The sequence below is a fragment of the Gymnodraco acuticeps genome, unplaced genomic scaffold, assembly GCF_902827175.1.
Source record: "Gymnodraco acuticeps unplaced genomic scaffold, fGymAcu1.1, whole genome shotgun sequence".
Classification (NCBI taxonomy): Eukaryota; Metazoa; Chordata; class Actinopteri; order Perciformes; family Bathydraconidae; genus Gymnodraco; species Gymnodraco acuticeps.
In genome coordinates this window covers 357,008-376,245 of record NW_022991958.1, presented here as the reverse complement: position 1 = coordinate 376,245, position 19,238 = coordinate 357,008, and positions in this window count along the sequence as shown.

Here is a 19,238-nt window from a genome sequence, read left to right as displayed (position 1 = left end):
GAACTTCCCCGCCTAACCAAAAATCAAATATAAACCCTATGGGAAACAAAATAAAGCCGCAAAAACTGGACTACCAGGTCCTCCAGGCTAAACATAAACACATCTGCAAAAATATGGCCTACAGCTCAGAATGGCAAAGAGGTATTCTAAGGCCAGTGTCTCCGGCGTAAGGATAGGCGAGACATCCTTCTCCTCCAGCTTCTCTTTATATATACTCGGCTGAGTGGAATTTGGAACACCTGGGCAGAGGCGGAGCCAGGGGCAGACCAGGTGCACCTGGGAAGAGGCGGAGCCAGGGAGACAGAAAACAAGGAGGGGAGCACTTAACACATGTCTACACAGACATCCACTCAAAGTCAACAATTTTTCTGAAGAATGTGCTGACATGGGGGTTTAAATTGCCATGCCTCTTTTTGGCTTTCCAGCCCGTCTCACGATTATTGCCCAGGATGCACCTGAAAACACTACGCCAAGACAACAATTTCAATTTTACATAAATGTATATGTTGCCTCATTTATTTTAAGGCACATGCAGCACATGTGCCCCTTTCAATGTAAGTAAAACCTGCACCAAAGAAATAAATGAGTATTTAAAGCCAAGCAAGAGCGATAAAAGCAAGAAAATCACTTAATTTGTTGTGTTATCACAGAGGATGGTCTGAATACAGTATTTTACTATGAAATAATACAGTAACATGTTGTGAAATCCTGATAATCATTTATCCTGTACATTCACAGTAATTAACTGTGCCTGTATTGATTTCACTGTGAAATTCTTAATTACAGTGTTATATTGTGAACATTACAGGTAAAGACTGTAAAGTGGTAAAACAGTAATTTATTGTAAAATATTACAGCTAAATATTGTGAAATCATGGTAATATTTTACAGTGTGTGATTAATCTTCAAGCTCTGGGATTGGATGTTGGAGTGGCAGTGCGCCAAGGTTACGCCAAGCGTCAGACAGCTCTTTGAAATGGAACGAAACCATGCCAGACTATCCAAAACTGGACTTGAACGGCACACGGTTTGCTCTGTGTGTGGTTTGATGTGATTATACTTGTTGAGTATGGTAGCACCGTATGTACACTTCACGTAGTCTGCCACCCATTTACTGGCCTCCACCCAATTCAGTTTATATTATATTTCATACAACTTTTGTAATAAAGATAATTTTAAATGAATACTTGTGGTTTATGTTTGCTCATTAACTATTTTCCTTTCAATGACCATTGCTCCTCTTTTTAACTTTTGATTTAAATCGAATAAAAACACATATTACCCTAAGTTAATAAAGCTAACAAAAAAAACATATTTTTTAGGTAAAAACAAGTGGCCAGTGACCCTTTTACACTGTGCTTGGACCCCCCTGTGGCCCCCCTCCAAAAGAATATATCTATGATAATTGCAATTTGTGATAGTGTTGGAGGCAATACTGTGCTGTAACCTGGGCCTAAGATAACAGGAATGCGTTTTTTCTGTTACTGAAACATGTATTTATTACCCCAAACTGTATTTAGGTTAATGGTAAAGTAAAAGTAAGCTAAATTGGTATCAAGTCATTGACATACATTCTGTTAATAAAACAAAAACCAGTAATGGTATTTTATAGCTTCATACTGAACTGAAAAGTTTAAATCTTGAACACTGTCTGTGTCTCCCTTCTCCAGCTTTAAATGTGCCCCTTCTCATTGGCCCGGCACAGCCCCCCACACCCCCCAGTAAAATTGTTCTTGCACCTCCATTCTGGCTCCCACTGGTTTAATACAGTTTACCCTGGCTTTAGCTTTCCTAGATCTCAGCTGCAGTGTAAAGATGTCTGCCTGTTGCACAGCAGAGCAGGCTCTCAGTTAAACAATGTTAGTGAGTGGTGATGCTTGTGGTGACAGTACACGCAGCCCTTCTGCCTGCAGGCTCACTGATCTGAAATCAGTCTCCTTCTTTGTCCTGATACGCCTCTCACACAAATTGGTTCCCTCTGTGCACATGCATCCGGCCACAGGACACAAATAACTAGATGCAGCTCCCTGTAATGACATGTAGTGGACAAAACAGGCTAGAATTATGGAGGGAGGAATAAAATCACTACTTTCATCTCGCCTGCTGGGGCTGTCGCGCTCTTGAAAAGCTTCTGTTGTGAATTGCAGCTATGCCCGGGGGGGGAGGGAACATACAAGTGAAAATAACATACACATTAGGCCTGTGATGCCCTGCAGACACTCACAGGGGGTCGCCTTTCAAAGACTACAATTTGGAGTGTTTTCAACCTCAAGAACCTGAACTTTTTCATAACGTTAATATTAGGTGATTCAAGGTCGGTAAATAAAGGGAATGTGTAGTGAACCACTAGTGGAAAAACCATCTGTACTCCCTTTGATTTGTTGGTATATGTCTAGTACCGTACACACAATGACAGACACGTTTGTTTTGGTCGTCAACCCTCACCCTATAACCCTGCACATTTAGTTTGCAATAAAATACCGGTAGAAGATCTATAAAATGTTCTTGCAAACATTTATTATTATTTTTACTACAAACTGTGAAGACCACTGAGACAAATGTAACATTTGTGATATTGGGCTATATAAATAAACATTGATTGATTGATTGATTGATTTTTCTATTAATTCAATTATGGTTTCAGGTTTTCATATTTTTTTGTTTTTATTCATATTGTCTTATTTTATTTTACCGAGAGGGATCATTATTTATTGTATTGTCTTTTTATTATCACACCTTGTGCCCATTGCACTTTATATTATGTTGTTATGCTGCATTTGTGCAAAAAGTGAATTTCCTGTTCTCTGTTTTCATTTGTGATGTGTCGCCATGTTGTTAAAGCAGTTTGGCCTGTACCTGGTTTATGAAAAGTGCTATATAAATAAAGATTTATTAATATGATTTAATATTAAAGGACACATGTTTTATCTGTTTATATAGTGCGCTCCTTTATTTCCGAGACATTTCCGATCCAGTTTGTTATCAAGTCAGCTCCAATTTGTCCACATCCTGCACCTGCTTTCTAAAAATGTTAATGAGAACAACACCAGTCCTTCTTCTGCTGAAGTCTATGACCTTCTCCTTGTTCAGGGTCACGTTCAGGGGTAGCTGGCCATCAGGTCCCTGTAAACCGACTCCTGTCCATCTGAGTAAAGAAATCCTCTATTTGTGCCGCAGCTTTTTCAAAAGTGATTTAAAAAAGAGGTTAGAAAATGAATAAAGACAAATATGCATAACATTTCATGCAATGGCATCCCCTATATCTTCCCCTGTCAACTCTGTATTTCTGATAAAGGCACTCTCTCACCCTCCACAACATTTAAATAAATAAGTAGCAGCATTTCAAAGCTAAATGAACATAAAGCAGATGGTATATATATGATTTGCACACAACAGTGAATGTAGCATTATTGCTGAGTGAAGTAGCAGCAGAATAACACAAGTAGAATGCAAGAAGTGTATATTGCACAAGATTGTTACAGTCTCCCCCCCGGGTGAAGCAGCTCGTCACTGAAGTAGCTGAACAGTGTAGGTATAGGGTGTCCTGCATGCTGACTGGACGAACAGAGGCCTTTTCTGTCTTATGGCGCTTTTCCACTGCAGGACCTAGCACGGCTTAGTACGGTATGGTTAGGCCTTGGTAGGCCAGGCTTACTTTATGCTGCCTTTCCATTACAGTTTAGTTACTGGGGTAGTAACTATAGTAATGCAGTGTAGGCGGGGCGATCGACTGTTCGGCAGGCGGAGCAACGCTGCATAAAACTGCCATGACGTCATCTTCAATGCGAACCACAAAACCAAAACATCAGCCACTAGCTGTTAGCACTCAGATCTCACAGCTCCTCATATCTGTTCAGAAACTAGACAAAAGTTAAACAAGAACAAACCACAGACTGTCTGTGTCATGGAGAATACAGTCACTGGTTTATTTATGTCTGTAGGCCGTTGTTGTGAGTGTGGACGGTCGGAGCATATACAACGTTAGCTTAGCCTGATCGATCCGATCTCCATTCAGAAAAACACGCATTTTAAAAGGTTTTTCGCCTGCCGTCTGTCTGCAGACTTGTCAAAGCATTAATTCATGATTTTTACTAACCGGTATCAGTATGTTGTTACTTCGGCATCATTTTGAAACGTGTATTACAATTAAATCACGGTAAAATATGTTCTTGTTGTTGTAGTTGTAGCCCCCTTGCCAGCGATTCGCTCTGACCATTCAGCAGTCGAGAGTGTTTACGTCACTAGTTTAGCATATTCAGCCCGGTTGTTGGCCCGGTAAGAACCTCGATTTTGGAGGGCCAGAAAAAAGGTGAAAAGGTAGCCCTGTGCCGGAACTACCCCTAGTGGAAAAGCAAAAGAAAGCGGGCCGGGTTTAGAAAGCTAAAGGGCCTCAGTTTGGGCCCCCAGCCAGGACAGGTGATGCAGGGTTCAACAGGATATGCAGTTCAGGGATGTGGAACGGCCTATTGGTCTGTGGAGGCGTCACTCTGTTTGGCCTTGGTAAACACCTTGTGTAAAACCATGTCCTATATGATTGTGCTGAGACTGTGTGTGTTTGAACTGTGAGACAACACTGCACTCATTTGCATTATCTCTTTACATACAAATATTTCTAATTTTGAGGGTGAAGGATTAAATAGTGGGTGCACTATTAGACGGACATGAATGCCAGTCCCTTTTTAAACACTATGGGATACCCTCTAAAATGCTATAGTCAGGCAAAGATCATCCTGATTTGTTGTTCTCTATCAACACTAGACAGTAAAACATGTTACTTTTATTACATATTTACAGTAAAGTACTCATTCACGCAGTCCTCTTTTATATCTTAAATAACGACTTCCCTGCTTTTCAAATCCAAATATACTAGGTTGTTGGCTAATACATTTCTAAAGCCCTGTTCAGGAACACCTAGCATTGTTGGAGTCATACACAGGTTAAAGTGACAGTGTTCTGTAATGGCTTCAGGATGACATCACACAGACAGGGCCACAATGCTTGCACAATAGTTGGCACCTGGTGTGCAGGAGTGGTGTCACTGATAAATAACTGCACTGAGTTGAAAAGCTGCATCAGTGATGGATTCAAGAAAGTATTTTACTGTGAAAGTCACCGGTGTTTGTCTCTGCTTCTCTCAGTAACCTCTTAAAAATGTTGGATGTTGGATAAGATTGGGCCTGGTTATGGACATGAAACTGTATCATATTGCAAAAACACTTTATATGTTGTTGTTTTTTTATTCAATTAACCTGCAATGTCATTTTATTATTTATTCTGTGAAGGTACCGCTAAGACTGATAATATTGTTTTTATCTTAGTTTTTACAGGTTTAATATCAAGCCTGTAATGTCATACGTGCGTCATCTGCTAGCTGAACTGGACTATTGCCAGTATTGTAACCACCTTTGGGGGGCATTGGAATCAGCAATTGTATGCACATGTACAACAGATGCACCTTATATGTTCCCAAGGCAAAAGCAATCACCCTGTTACATTGTGTTTCTGTATGTCAGAAATGGTCTTCCTATATAGTCTTAAACTCAATGGTGAGCTGTAATATCTAAGATGAGTGTAATTCATGAGGGGAAACATGCAAATAAAGCACAGGAGCCTGTATGCTGGGATAAAACTCTCCTGCAGTGCATTTATTAACTTTCACATCATCATATCAGCCCCACTGTGTTCGTCAAGGCTCTGTGAAAAGAGCAGCTTCTATACTCATCTGCATGTGACAGCCGTCAGGTCTGATATTGGGAATATAAAAAGCACAAAGGGGCTAGTGGCCTGAGAGGATCTGTTTCCATCACATCCAGGTGTGGTGCCGCTGTATTGTTCATGCCAGTGAGATCATACACACATGCACAGAAGAGGTTTGGGCCTTTTATAGTAATCCACCCCCCCATTCTTAAATAATAATCCACCCCCAATTCTGCTGCCATCTTCTCATGGTACTCCTCTGCTATGTGCATGTTTTGTGTAATAAGCATTCGGCACAAAAATGGCCCCTTTCTGCATAATTTACATTATCAACACTAATAGCAAACTCAGTCACAGTGACATTTTTTACTTCTTTGGAAAGTTGTTGGTAACTAAATCACATTCATGATATACATATATTTGTTGTGGTGGAACCTCAGAATTAAACGCAGCAGTTGAATGAAAAGGCAAAATGTAATTATGTGTGTTTGTGTTGCATTCATTGTGCACATGAATACATACAGACAGCTAAAAAGCTGAACAATAGTAAAACAGAAACATTAAACTAATACATTCTTATATACGTATTTGGGCTGTCAAATTAACATGTTGACTTTGATCCACAATTTAAAAAAGAACACCACAAATTAACGCATAGCAAAAAACTGTCATGGCCACAACGATCGGTTTTAACCCGTTTTGTATCATTGCAGTGATTCATTTGATTAAATAATCTGCATGTATTGTCATTTATTCAATTAAAAACTTGAAATGAGAGCCATAATAAATATATTGAAAATGATATGCCTGACCTTTTGTTCACCATCAGTCTAGAATCTTCATTTTTAAACAATGCATTTCAAATGTGATGAGCAGACAACACAGAGACGGTGCCTTACTTCTCAGCATGTCTTCATCTCTGTTGTGCCCTGTCAGTCAAAGTCCCCGAACATTTATCAGCGCCCTGTGAACCCAGGCTGTGCTGAGTGTGCATCGCCCCCCCCACCCCGCCGTGCCGGAGCGAAGAGCTGTCAGCTGAGCAAAGAGCTTTGGCCTTTATCCTCCAGTCTCAGCACTAATCGCTTTAATCTGTGCTGCCTAACAAGCCCGGGTCAGAACCTCTACCTGGAGGACTACAACTAGTTATTTCAAAGTCTCCTGGGATTTGTAGTCAGCATTCTCTAACGTCACCTTGAGAAAAACAAGCCCACTCCCAGGCCTTAAAGTATGTTAAGGTTAATGAGAAAGGCAGGGGAGCCCGATCCCTGCATGATGTACCTTAAGAGATCATTTCAAGTTATTCCCTTTGAAGCATCGTAAGTCTGAACCTTAATGACCCTACAAATGTCTGCCTCGGCCTGGATTGATGCCTCTCTGTGTTTGATGCCCCAACAGGAAAATGTGAGAAGTCAGCTGAGTGTTGTTGTTCTGTGCGTCCAGATGGGGATGTCACTGATGAGGAGAGGTGTCGGGCCAAACTGTCGTAACATGCAGCGTCAGTTAGCAGCTTTAAAGGCACAGGGAGGGCACGGTAATGATGGGGCTGTGGATGTGCTCAGAGAGGGGGGGGGGGGAGAGTTCCCAGAGGAACTGATTATCCCCATCTTAACTTATGGTTGTGGGGGGAGGGCAGGAAGCAGGGGTGGAGGTGGGATGCTGTGAACAGCAGGCTAATTAATTACACATTGGCTTGTGGGAATATTCTGCCTAAATGCCAGTCAGGTCCCTGTGAGGCGACACACTTAACAACTCCAGAGCAGCACACACATGCTGTAGAACACACTGTGGTGCATTCACAACGGACCAGAAGAGAATTCTGACCGCAGCATCGCGTCACTCGAGATAGAAGCATCGGAGAGGTGGTGGGCCTTTAAACCCTTGAACATCCCTCCTATCACCCCTTTGAATCTGTGTTGCAAATATCTAGGAATTATAAATGATGATCAGGGTTGGGAGGGTTAATTTAAAAATGTAATATATTACAATAACTAGTTGCATGTCAAAAATGTAATCAGTAACCTAAGTATCAAAATATAAAAGTAACCTGATTACCTCACTATCAAATGCAATGCAAATTAAAATAATTAGAAAATAAATAACAATAAGATGTTGTTTACTTAAGTGTATGTAACACAGTAACATAAGAGAAGAAGAAATCAAGATATCTCATATCAAGAATGAAGTAACAGTAAGAGTTCACAAATGCTGTTTAAGCTTTATACATTCATCAAAAGCATAGACTGTGTTTGTGTTTAATAAATCAAGTGTCAACCTGCTGCATTAGAAAACAAATGTATTTAAAATAAAGAATGAAAGTAGTCTAAATATAAACCATAAAGAAAATTCATTCAGAATTCAGAATCTACTTATAATATATTGATCTTTATTTCAAAATCTCTTGTAACACTGTAATTCTGCTAGCAGTCTCTTTTCTTTTTTTAAATATCCAATCTTTATTCCAGACTCAAGGTCCATATCACAGACAAAACACACATCAATAAATAAGATGCAGATGTAACAGTAATCTGATTACTTATTTGTAATGTAATTGTAAACGAATAGTTACTTTTTCTGTATCCTGATTAGGAAATCTCGTTACATGTAACCCATTACTCCTCAAGCCTGTTGATGATCCTCTCTTTTTAAACCCCACATTCAACCACTTTAAACAAAACGAAATGTAGGATCAAATATGTTTTTACTTTAGAAACGGGATACTGAGATTTATTTTAAACCTTAAAACCCTTATGGACCATTGCTCCCTGTATGCTCTGGTTGGATGGTCTGTCAGTCCTAAACCATTGGCACAATGGAAACAGGAACTCATCGATGTTGCACACTAAGCGGGCTTTTAGTCCTGCTGCTCCAGTTGCTTGGAACCAGCTCTAATAGGGTCTGAAACTCAGGAGCTGGTCTCTCTGAACAGATTTAAAGTGCTTCTTAATGAGCGAGAAGCAGGCAGCTCTGTCTGTACATGATTTGTGTGATTACCTCTCTGATTGTGACTATGGTAAGCTCTGTTCTTGTTTTTAATTAGTTGTCTGTAACACAGCTGCTTCCTATCTTAGCCATGACTCTCTGGTAAAACTGATTTGTTATTCTCAATGAGACTTCTCCTGGTTAAATGGAGGTAGATACCAAGGTCTCATCAGCCATGGATGAAATAACGACTTTTGCTGCTTCGTACATGTTGTGACAGCCTCAGATATGTCAATACCAAATGCTGTATTTTGGCAACTCTGCTTTACACGCTGATGAGCTGTATGAGTCTTAGTTTCTTCTTTATTCTTATCCCACATATTTGTTCTTCACCTACAAAAGGCATTACATGCAGTGAAGAGTGTAGCATGTGTCGCTCCTTTAGCTGCTCATACTGTAGTCTTGCTTTAGGTGTTGGGGGAACAGAGACCCTGAGTCCAGCTGATTTGGACCACATTGGTCAACCTGGATTTTTCTTCACTCTGGACTTCAGCTTCGTGATGAATCAGAAAAATGTGAACATGTACTGGTGTTGTTTGGATAAGGTTATAAAGAAACAATAACTTGCACTGTGTGAATAATGCGGTTACAAACTCCACTAACATACACACTCTTTAATTATTACATTTCTTATTTAATTTATATTCTTTCTGGTGGAGTGGGCATGGCATAAATGTTGATGCACATAGAGAAGCATAAAGCATGATGTCCCGGTGCACTAGTTGTGTGTTGAGTTATTTAAACCATGGGATTTTTAAACTAATAAAAGCATTTGTTGTGTGTTTCTGGCACATGATAACAGGTTGACCTAAGTTACAATTCACTTTACTAGCTATATTTTTGCTACAATCTTGTGAACCAATGTAACAGTTGTCTGAAATATTCTAGGAATGTCTTTGTTTAACATAATATCCACGTAGCATAATTCATGTTAAGTGTTATGGGAAGAAAATAATTCAGATGTCAGTGTAGGAAAACCTCTCATCCCGCTCATGCTGTGAGGGATTTGATGCAGGATGCTGCTACTTAATCATTGTATGGAATTATGCATTAGGGCTGCTTTGTGGGTTCTTCATGGTTGTAGAGCGACAATGCATGTCAGCTGCCTGACTGTAGAAGCTACCGTTGTTCAAAGAGTCTTAGAAGAACCCATGCACATTTTTTATTTCGATGAGATGAGTCATTTGCAAAACTAATTATAACTATAATTCTGGGATAAGTGTTGATTGCCACATCACACTTTTTCTCTCGTCCGCCCACAGTGAGGCCTACAACAAGCTGTCCTAGTATCAGACGTCCCCGCCTGTGGGTGTGTATGTTGCTTCTATTGGTAGCCCACATGTCTGGAGGGTCCTCATAAGTAGCCTCACCACCTCCTGTGCCAGGTCTCCATGGCTCTGGCAGACTGATGAGTGTTTGTTCAATACACACTGATGCCATTTGTATCCTCCTCCACTCCTCCAAGAGAGAACACCTGCTGTGCTGAGACACAGCGGGCTCAAGTGTGTGTGTGTGTGTGTGTGTGTGTGTGTGTGTGTGTGTGTGTGTATGTGTGTGTGTGTGTGTGTGTGTGTGTGTGTGCACACATGTATTCGAGTGGGGTAGTGTGTCTTTAGCAGCACATACAAACTCACAGTCGAACCACCAGTATCATTATGTGTGTTCGCAGTGGCGAACCGTGTCTATCCAACACACTCTCACTCCATAATCGTCCAGGAGCGACGTTTGGTCAGTGTCCGTGGCGTGCAGTTGTGACGCTCCTAGGCTCCTTCAGCTTCATAAAGGGATGCAAATAGCTTTCAACTGATTGCAATGTATTCCCATCTGCGGCGGGATTTGACGCTCATGGAAGCACGGCATTCGTTTGTGTCGGCTGCCCTTAAAGGCAATGTGAGCGTCCATTCTCATTGGATAACGGAGAATTGTACACCCGGAAGTAAGTATTCCTCTTACTGTTGATTGATTTTACAGTGATATCTGCACTACTCATCGACTAAAAAACACCAGATTATCCTTGTTAATTACACAACATTGATTGGTTTAAATTGTGTTCAATGCTTTTGTATTTTTCCCCAACAAATGTTTTTTCAGAGTAAAGGATGGCAGAAGACACTACACTACCCAGAATCCCCAGCTATCATTTAGGACTACACCATGTGCTCTGTTTGACAAACCCCGTTTTTTTTCACCATTCATTCCAATGGCTGGCGTCTATGTCACGTGATCTTCAAATTTCTCCCTGCAGAAAAAAAAAACATGGCCGAACTTCGTTTTATTCTCGGTGGAAAATGCCTATTTTAAAGTTAGTTTGGCCATTAAAATGCGTTTTGATGTCATTTGATGCGAGAAATATGAGTTGTTATTTCAGATTATGTGTGCAGTGGATGTACATGATCTTTAGTTTGCTAGTTATTATGAAGATTACTTCAGGAAATTGATATATTTATGATCCACGTCACATTTTCAGTTCTCATGTTTGTCTAGAAGTCTTCTCATCAGGGCTCTATAAATACAGAACTACGGCAGATATGTAATATTTAATGCAGCCGAACCGTGTATTACAATGCCGTTATGTGATGACTTTCAAAGAGAAAAGCAAGCACACTCGGAATAAAGTATTTTTTTTTTTTTTTTTTAATGTTTTCGGTCTGTTTCCGGTATTTGTTAATGACGATGTGCTGTGAGATGTGAGACTGGAATTGCACAGGGGAAAATAACGTATCTTTAGATGCGGATTTTGTTAAACTAATATGTTTGCGCTGTGGACCAACACTATACATTGACGGGGAAGGGGGTAGCAATAAAGAGAACACCATTAAACAGTTACACAACTTAACAGAAATAATATCGATAGCAGCGTCCCTAGCAACCACCTTGGTAACAATGAAAACGTTCTATGGACGCAATTTCCTGAAGTAATCTTCGTAATAACTAGCAAACTAAAGATCATGTACATCCACTGCACACATAATCTGAAATAACAACTCATATTTCTCGCATCAAATGACATCAAAACGCATTTTAATGGCCAAACTAACTTTAAAATAGGCATTTTCCACCGAGAATAAAACGAAGTTCGGCCATGTTTTTTTTTTCTGCAGGGAGAAATTTGAAGATCACGTGACATAGACGCCAGCCATTGGAATGAATGGTGAAAAAAAACGGGTTTGTCAAACAGAGCACATGGTGTAGTCCTAAATGATAGCTGGGGATTCTGGGTAATGTAGTGTCTTCTGCCATCCTTTACTCCGAAAAAACATTTGTTTCTCCGAATCGAAGGGGAAAAATACAAAAGCATTGCACACAATTTAAACCAATCAATGTTGTGTAATTAACAAGGATAATCTGGTGTTTTTAAGTCGATGAGTAGTGCAGATATCACTGTAAAATCAATCGACAGTAAGAGGAATACTTACTTCCGGGTGTACAATTCTCCGTTATCCAATGAGAATGGACGCTCACATTGCCTTTAAGGGCAGCCGACACAAACGAATGCCGTGCTTCCATGAGCGTCAAATCCCGCCGCAGATGGGAATACATTGCAATCAGTTGAAGCTATTTGCGTCCCTTTATGAAGCTGAAGGAGCCGAGGAGCGTCACAACTGCACGCCACGGACACTGACCAAACGTCGCTCCTGGACGATTATGGAGTGAGAGTGTGTTGGTCTATCACAACTGGACCTTCTGTAGACACACACACACCCCGCCGCCGCCGCCCCCTCCCCCCCGCGGCATTATAATGTCCGTCTTTTCACTGAATTGTCGTCTTGAAAATGGTACTCACAACAATTCCGCAACAACTTCATCTTCACTTGTTGCACTTGTCATTTCAACTTTAAAAACAATAAAACGGCTTGAATTGCTTCGTCGCATTCATCGAGATCCTCTGTCTCGAGCCAGTTAACTAGCGGGCCTTCTAGAGTACCCTGGAACCGAGGGAAACTCTGAAAGAATACGCCCATTGGCTACAAATCAATATGATTGGTTGATCAAACTGTCAGTCCAAACGTACGCTCTCATTCAGTGCAACGGCCAGGGCATTCTATCAAGGATGTAGAATACCTTGTTGAAGGATATTCTACCCAGAGACCCAGAACAAGATCTGATTGGTTGCTTTCTTTTCTAACACAAAACCACTGAAATGCGTAGTGCATGGTCCGAGAAGGACAAACAAATCAACGTAACACTGTAATATTACAGATCAACAACACAGATACCATTCTCATTTATTCATTTGATATAAATTGTATTACATTTTATTAATATAATTAAATCGATTTTTTTGTTTGTTTTATCTGAGTGTTCCAGGGTATTCTCTGAATACCTTGAAGGCCCTGACGGTTCGCCACTGGTGTTCAGTGTGTATACTTCGAGCTTGTCAACTATGTGTCTCTGTGCATGTATTCGTATTTCCCTGTCCCGTCTATGAAGGGCCGTGTAGGCCAAAATTCAAACTCACCTCGCACACACACTACTGAAAACATCTGGCCTTGCACACACACTACTGAAATACTCTCACATTCACTACTAAACACCTCACACACACATTACTGAAGACATCTGGCCTTGCACACACACTACTAAAATACTCTCACATTCACTACTGAACACCTCACACACACATTACTGAAAATGAACCTCACACACACTCTTGAAATCCTCTCATATTCACTACTGAACACCTCACACGCACACACTATTGAAATACTTTCACATTCAGTAGTGAACAGTGTTGGGACTAACGCGTTACAAAGTAACGCGTTAGTTTTTTTATATAGTCAACATACAGGCGAACAAAGATGAGAACTGTACTTAAGTACAGTACTTGAGTAAATGTACTTCGATACTTCCTGTGTCACATGGGGAGACGGGCTGTGGGCGTGTTTGTGTTGTTTACTAACAAGACTATCATGGCGGCGGCGGAGCTCAAGTCTAGTTTCTCCACCTGGAGATATTCTCACTATTTCACTTTTGTCGAGCACAAAGAAAAGAAAGTTTCTGTTAAATGTAAATTGTGTCCTGGCGGGTCAAAGAGCCTATCTACTGCCCAAACCAGTCATTAAAATCTCTTAAAACATCTGCAAAAACAACATGCTGGGACGAAGCTAGTAACTTAAGACCGGCACAGACCCAGACTCATCCAACGCCACTCCACCTAAGCAACAGCGGCTGGATTTTAACCAAGGGACTGCTAGCCAGGAAAAAGTCGATAAAGCCATTGCACGGTATGTTGTAGAACACATGCAGGCTATTGCTACAGTGGAGTCACCCGCTTTCAGGGAGCTAGTTAGCATGATACCATGTCCGGGCGGCACACAGCATATGGGACGGAAAACTTTTTCCAACTACCTGGAGAAAGAATATACAAAAATGGAAAGCCAGCTAATATCGATGCAATCCAGATTGCATATAATGCATGTCAAGTTGATCAACAGATTGTATTATTCTCCAATGCAATAACAGTACTGAAATGAAGGCTATAAGGGCATTAATGGGAGCCCTTTTTTAAGTAACGAAAAAGTTACTTTTCACAGTAACGCATTACTTTTTGGTGTAAGTAATCAGTAAAGTAACTGAGTTACTTTTGAAATGAAGTAACTAGTAATGGTAACTAGTTACTGGTTTTCAGTAACTAGCACAACACTGGTAGTGATACCTCGCATACACAACTAAAAATTAAACCTCACACATGCAACTATAAATTAACCTCACGCACATACTACTGAAATACTCTCACACTCACTACTGAAAAACATTTTACTGAAAGGTTCTCAGTCGGGAATGTGCATGTGTTTCACCTAGTGAGGGGAATTCTTGCTGTAACGGAAGTCATTGTAATGAAACGGAAGTACCAAACGGCTAGTGGTCCCTCTGCTAGCTCCGTTAGCCCGTTAGCTTCATGAGCTCCAGGCTGCTACAGGGGATCAGCTGATACAGAGAACACAGCTTGAACTAGGACGTGTTTGTTGTGTTGATGCCTGGTGGAGTATTCTTCATTGAAATATCGGACTTATCTATGAGAGGCCATCTAGCTCACAACTCATACTTGGTCTTACAAACAATATCAGAATCTCACACATACACCATTAAACTCTTTTATACATATTGCTAAACACTTTTACATGCACAATCATACTCTCTTTCACACACTTTTGTCTGGGCCATAAATCAAACTTACTTACATACCAAACTGTATTTTCTTAGAAACACTGTTATTCCCACTTACATCATACTACAATATAATACTCTAGTAGTGTATGCAAGATAGAAAACGTTGTGTGTGAGAGAGAGAATGATAGTGTATGTGAGAGAGGAATAGTAGTATGAGGGTATAGTAGTGTGTGTGAGAGAGAATGATAGTGTATGTGAGAGACAATGCAGGGTTGCGGTCGAATACTCCGTTTCTCTTAGGACCCTTCCTAACGGAGTGAAATGACCCGGAAGTCCCTCAGTGGCAGCCATGATAAGTGCCGTTCCAATTCTCTAGATGATAGGAAAGGAGGTTTCAAACTTCCTTTATAACCTCCTTTAGCTTAGGAACCACTGGACCTCCCTTACCGAAAGGAGAGGAGAAAATTCTGCCCCACAATGCCTTGCGGTCGCAGCATTTGCCGTCACACAACATTCGGCCGTTCATGGAAACAACCGATTATGACCGAGAAATGATATCATGAAAGTTACGGTGCTTATTAAGCATTTTAAAACGTATGTGGTAAGTTGCCAAAGTGCTTTGTTTTGAACGTGCATCAGTATTATAATCAAAAAGAGAAATATGAACGTTAGTTTTTACTGAAATGATCAAATAAAGTCAACATTTCAGTCTTTACTGAGCTGTGTGGGGTTTGTTCAACTTTTAAAAGATGTTTGAATAGTGATATACACAGTGATAGATGTTAAGGACTAACGTTTATACACTGAACAAAAATATAAACGCAACACTTTTGTTTTTGCTCCCATTTTTCATGAGATGAACTCAAAGATCTAAAACATTTTCTATATACACAAAATAACCATTTCTCTCAAATATTGTTCACAAATCTGAAAAAATCTGTGATAGTGAGCACTTCTCCTTTGCCGAGATAATCCATCCCACCTCACAGGTGTGGCATATCAATATGCTGATTAGACAGCATGATTATTGCACAGGTGTGCCTTAGGCTGGCCACAATAAAAGGCCACTCTGAAACGTGCAGTTTTGCTTTATTAGGGGGGTCTGGGGGGGTCCGAAAACCAGTCAGTATCTGGTGTGAGGGGTAGGATTAGGGTTAGGGGTAGGGGTAGGGTTAGGGTAATGTTGTGAATTGAGTGGCCCATGGTGGTGGTGAGGTTATGGTATGGGCAGGCGTATGTTATGGACGACGAACACAGGCCACTCGATTCACAACATTACCCTAACCCTAACCCTAACCCTAATCCTACCCCTCACACCAGATACTGACTGGTTTTCGGACCCCCCCAGACCCCCCCCATAAAGCAAAACTGCACGTTTCAGAGTGGCCTTTTATTGTGGCCAGCCTAAGGCACACCTGTGCAATAATCATGCTGTCTAATCAGCATCTTGATATGCCACACCTGTGAGGTGGGATGGATTATCTCGGCAAAGGAGAAGTGCTCGCGTCGGGCCGAACCACGCCCCTTAGCTGTGATATAATGAGCATATACCACGGCCTGTCGTGAGCTATTGCTTAATTATAAAACACTTATTAATGTCTCATTCTACATGACCAGATTACACAAGTAATAAGCCATTAGTTGAGAGTTTTTCCTCAATAACCCTCTAATTAGTGCTTATTTATTGCAAGTAAGGAAGTTGTTGTACATGACTTTTGGTCTTAATATGCTCTGCTCAATATGGGTCTAATAAGACAGTAGTACCTCATTTTGAGTTATTTAGACTTAATTAACACTTATAGTTTCATGTCTTGTTACATAAGAATAGATCATATTTGATCAGATCTAAAAAATATCTATTTGTGATCATACTGTGTGACCTGCTTGTATGTACTTACACAATAGGTATACTGTTCTATCTATGTGTTGTACTGTCAGCCAGCCAAAGTATTTTGAGAGCCATGCTCCTTTATTGAATTATTTGCAGTTTACTGACATTCAAACGGAGTGAAACTATAAAAAAAGAAGATACAAGGCACTTAAGGATCTCATACAGGGCTCGACATTAAGGATGGCCCGATGGCCCGGGGCCATCTAGCATTTAGCTCGGGCAATGAAGCCTCACCTGCTGGTTGCCCGATCGGGCAATCTATTATGCCAGTATCATGCAGCTCGCGGATCCAGTAATGAGTGACCCGACAGTAAAACTAAAACACATCTACTATAACTAGTTTAGGTAGTTTGAGAGGTAATTAAAATAGCTACGTGTGATATTCTAACCTGAAGTGTGTGTGTGTGTTTTGTCCGCTCACCGCTGCATGTGATTATGCAGAGCTGCGTGTCGACTCCTCAGCAGCAGCAGCAGCTGATCTCTCTCTCCCGTCAGATTAGACTTCACTCGCGTTTATGTTCATATCGATCAGATCCAGCTAGTTCTAGCTAATGATATGACTACCTGCTTATTAAAAGACACCTAAACAATGAGTGTCGCTATGCAACTGGGTGAGGCCACAAAGTATAGCGCAGCATTATGCATTTGTTTACATGCCCACCGGAACCCTGAGGCATTACCAACAGATCAACGCACAATCAACCCACACAGGACATCTCTTTCTCCACATTAAGTGTTAGACATTAGAATTGACTATTCTTGTCTGTCACATAAGTGGCGCAACTGAATACTACCCGGACAATGAATCGAATGCAACCACATTTTCGCGGGAATTTCAGTTTGTTACGGATTCTGATGCTGAATACATAATGATCAAATAATTTAAAGTCAGAGTGTATTACAATGTTTCTTAGTCCACCAAAGCAAGGTGAACAACCTGGAAAGAAGAAGAGAAAGACTGAGCTGCAGCTGAAACCGGCCTCTTCCGAGGGACTAGATTCTCTTTCTCCGGAAGAAAGTCATAGGTATGTGCCCAATAATATTTTCTTCATAAGTATATGGGCATAACATGTTTTAATAGATACTTTTTTTATGGTGGTCCAAAGACAGGAATATAATTTCACATTTGTTATGATATAAATGATTTTGTATGGTGGTCCAGAGACAGGGATTATAAATTTGACATTTTGTATGTGTTTGCAGATGTGCTCATCAAGCACCTGGAGAAAAGATTCCAAGATCTCCAGAAAGGGAGTGTCCCTTCAAAATGTTCCATCTTCAACCCCAGTCAGTGGCCCTTTGACAGACAGGAGCTGGCTGCCTATGGCAAACAAGACTTTGCTGATATCTGTGAGCATTATCAGCCCCTGATGGACGAGCACAGTGTTACAACTAAAATGCTGAAGTCTGAGTTCATCCTCTACAAGAGTTATGCAGCAGCCCGCACACTTCGAATGCCACAGATCTTCTCTGGCATCCTGTGTGACACTGAGAGATGCAAACAGTATAAGGGGCTGTCAATACTGTTTGAAATATACCTTGTTCTGGCAGTCAACACTGCAGTGTGTGAGCGGGGGTTCAGCTGCATGAAGAGGGTGAAGAACGACTGGTGTTCCTGTCTGGGTACTGTGAGCAGCTCAGCCGCCTGATGTTTTCCTCCATTGAGGGCCCCTCAATGGACAACTTTGATGCCGTGGAGAAGTGGTGGACCTCAGGAAATAGGGCTCGTCGCCCTGGCTTCAACCCGTGGCAGAAGGAGCAGGAGCAGGAGATACGGGACGACCTCTATCAAGACCTGGTTCTTATGGATCAGGAAGCCGAGCAGGAGGAGAATGTGCGCCAGGAGGCCATATCTGACGAGCTCGGACTTGAGGCAGAGAATGTGGCTGCTGGCGAGAAGCGCTTGGCTGAAGCTCTTGGCGACTCAGATGAGTCAGACATAGACGAGTCAGACATTGACACTTTCTTGAAAGACTATCAGTCGTTGAATCAGCAAACACAAACAAGAAGAAGTTAAATTAAGAATCAAATTCAAATTGTACAATATAATATTGTGGTGGTTCATCTTATAATTCTAGAGAATGCACCAGACAGCATCTAAGACCTGCAGGTCCCCAAAACCTTTCGTGTGTCATTTCGTCCGCGCGCATTTTTCAGGGCCATCTCTATTGGACTCAGGGCCATCTGTAAATTAGCTTAGATGGCCCACAGGGCCATCTCCCAAAATCCTTAATGTCATGCCCTGTCATACATGCAAGTGTAACATACACAGATTAACACAAGACTGCTAAGTGTAAACAAGGTAAATATAGCCAATGCTAGCAGTGCAATAAGCATACACAGGCTAGTATGGCTAACGCTAGCGTGTATGCTAGCGTGTATGCTAGCGCGAATGCTAACGCAGTTTAAACATCTCCAAATGTCATCATATAAACACAATACATGTTACTAATCCTTACAGTCAGTGTAAGTGTTAGGCTTACACTTATACTTACAGTCATTGCTTTCTGATGGACTTGACCCTTTTACTCTTCAGGTTGCATAGGGAAAATTAGTAGCA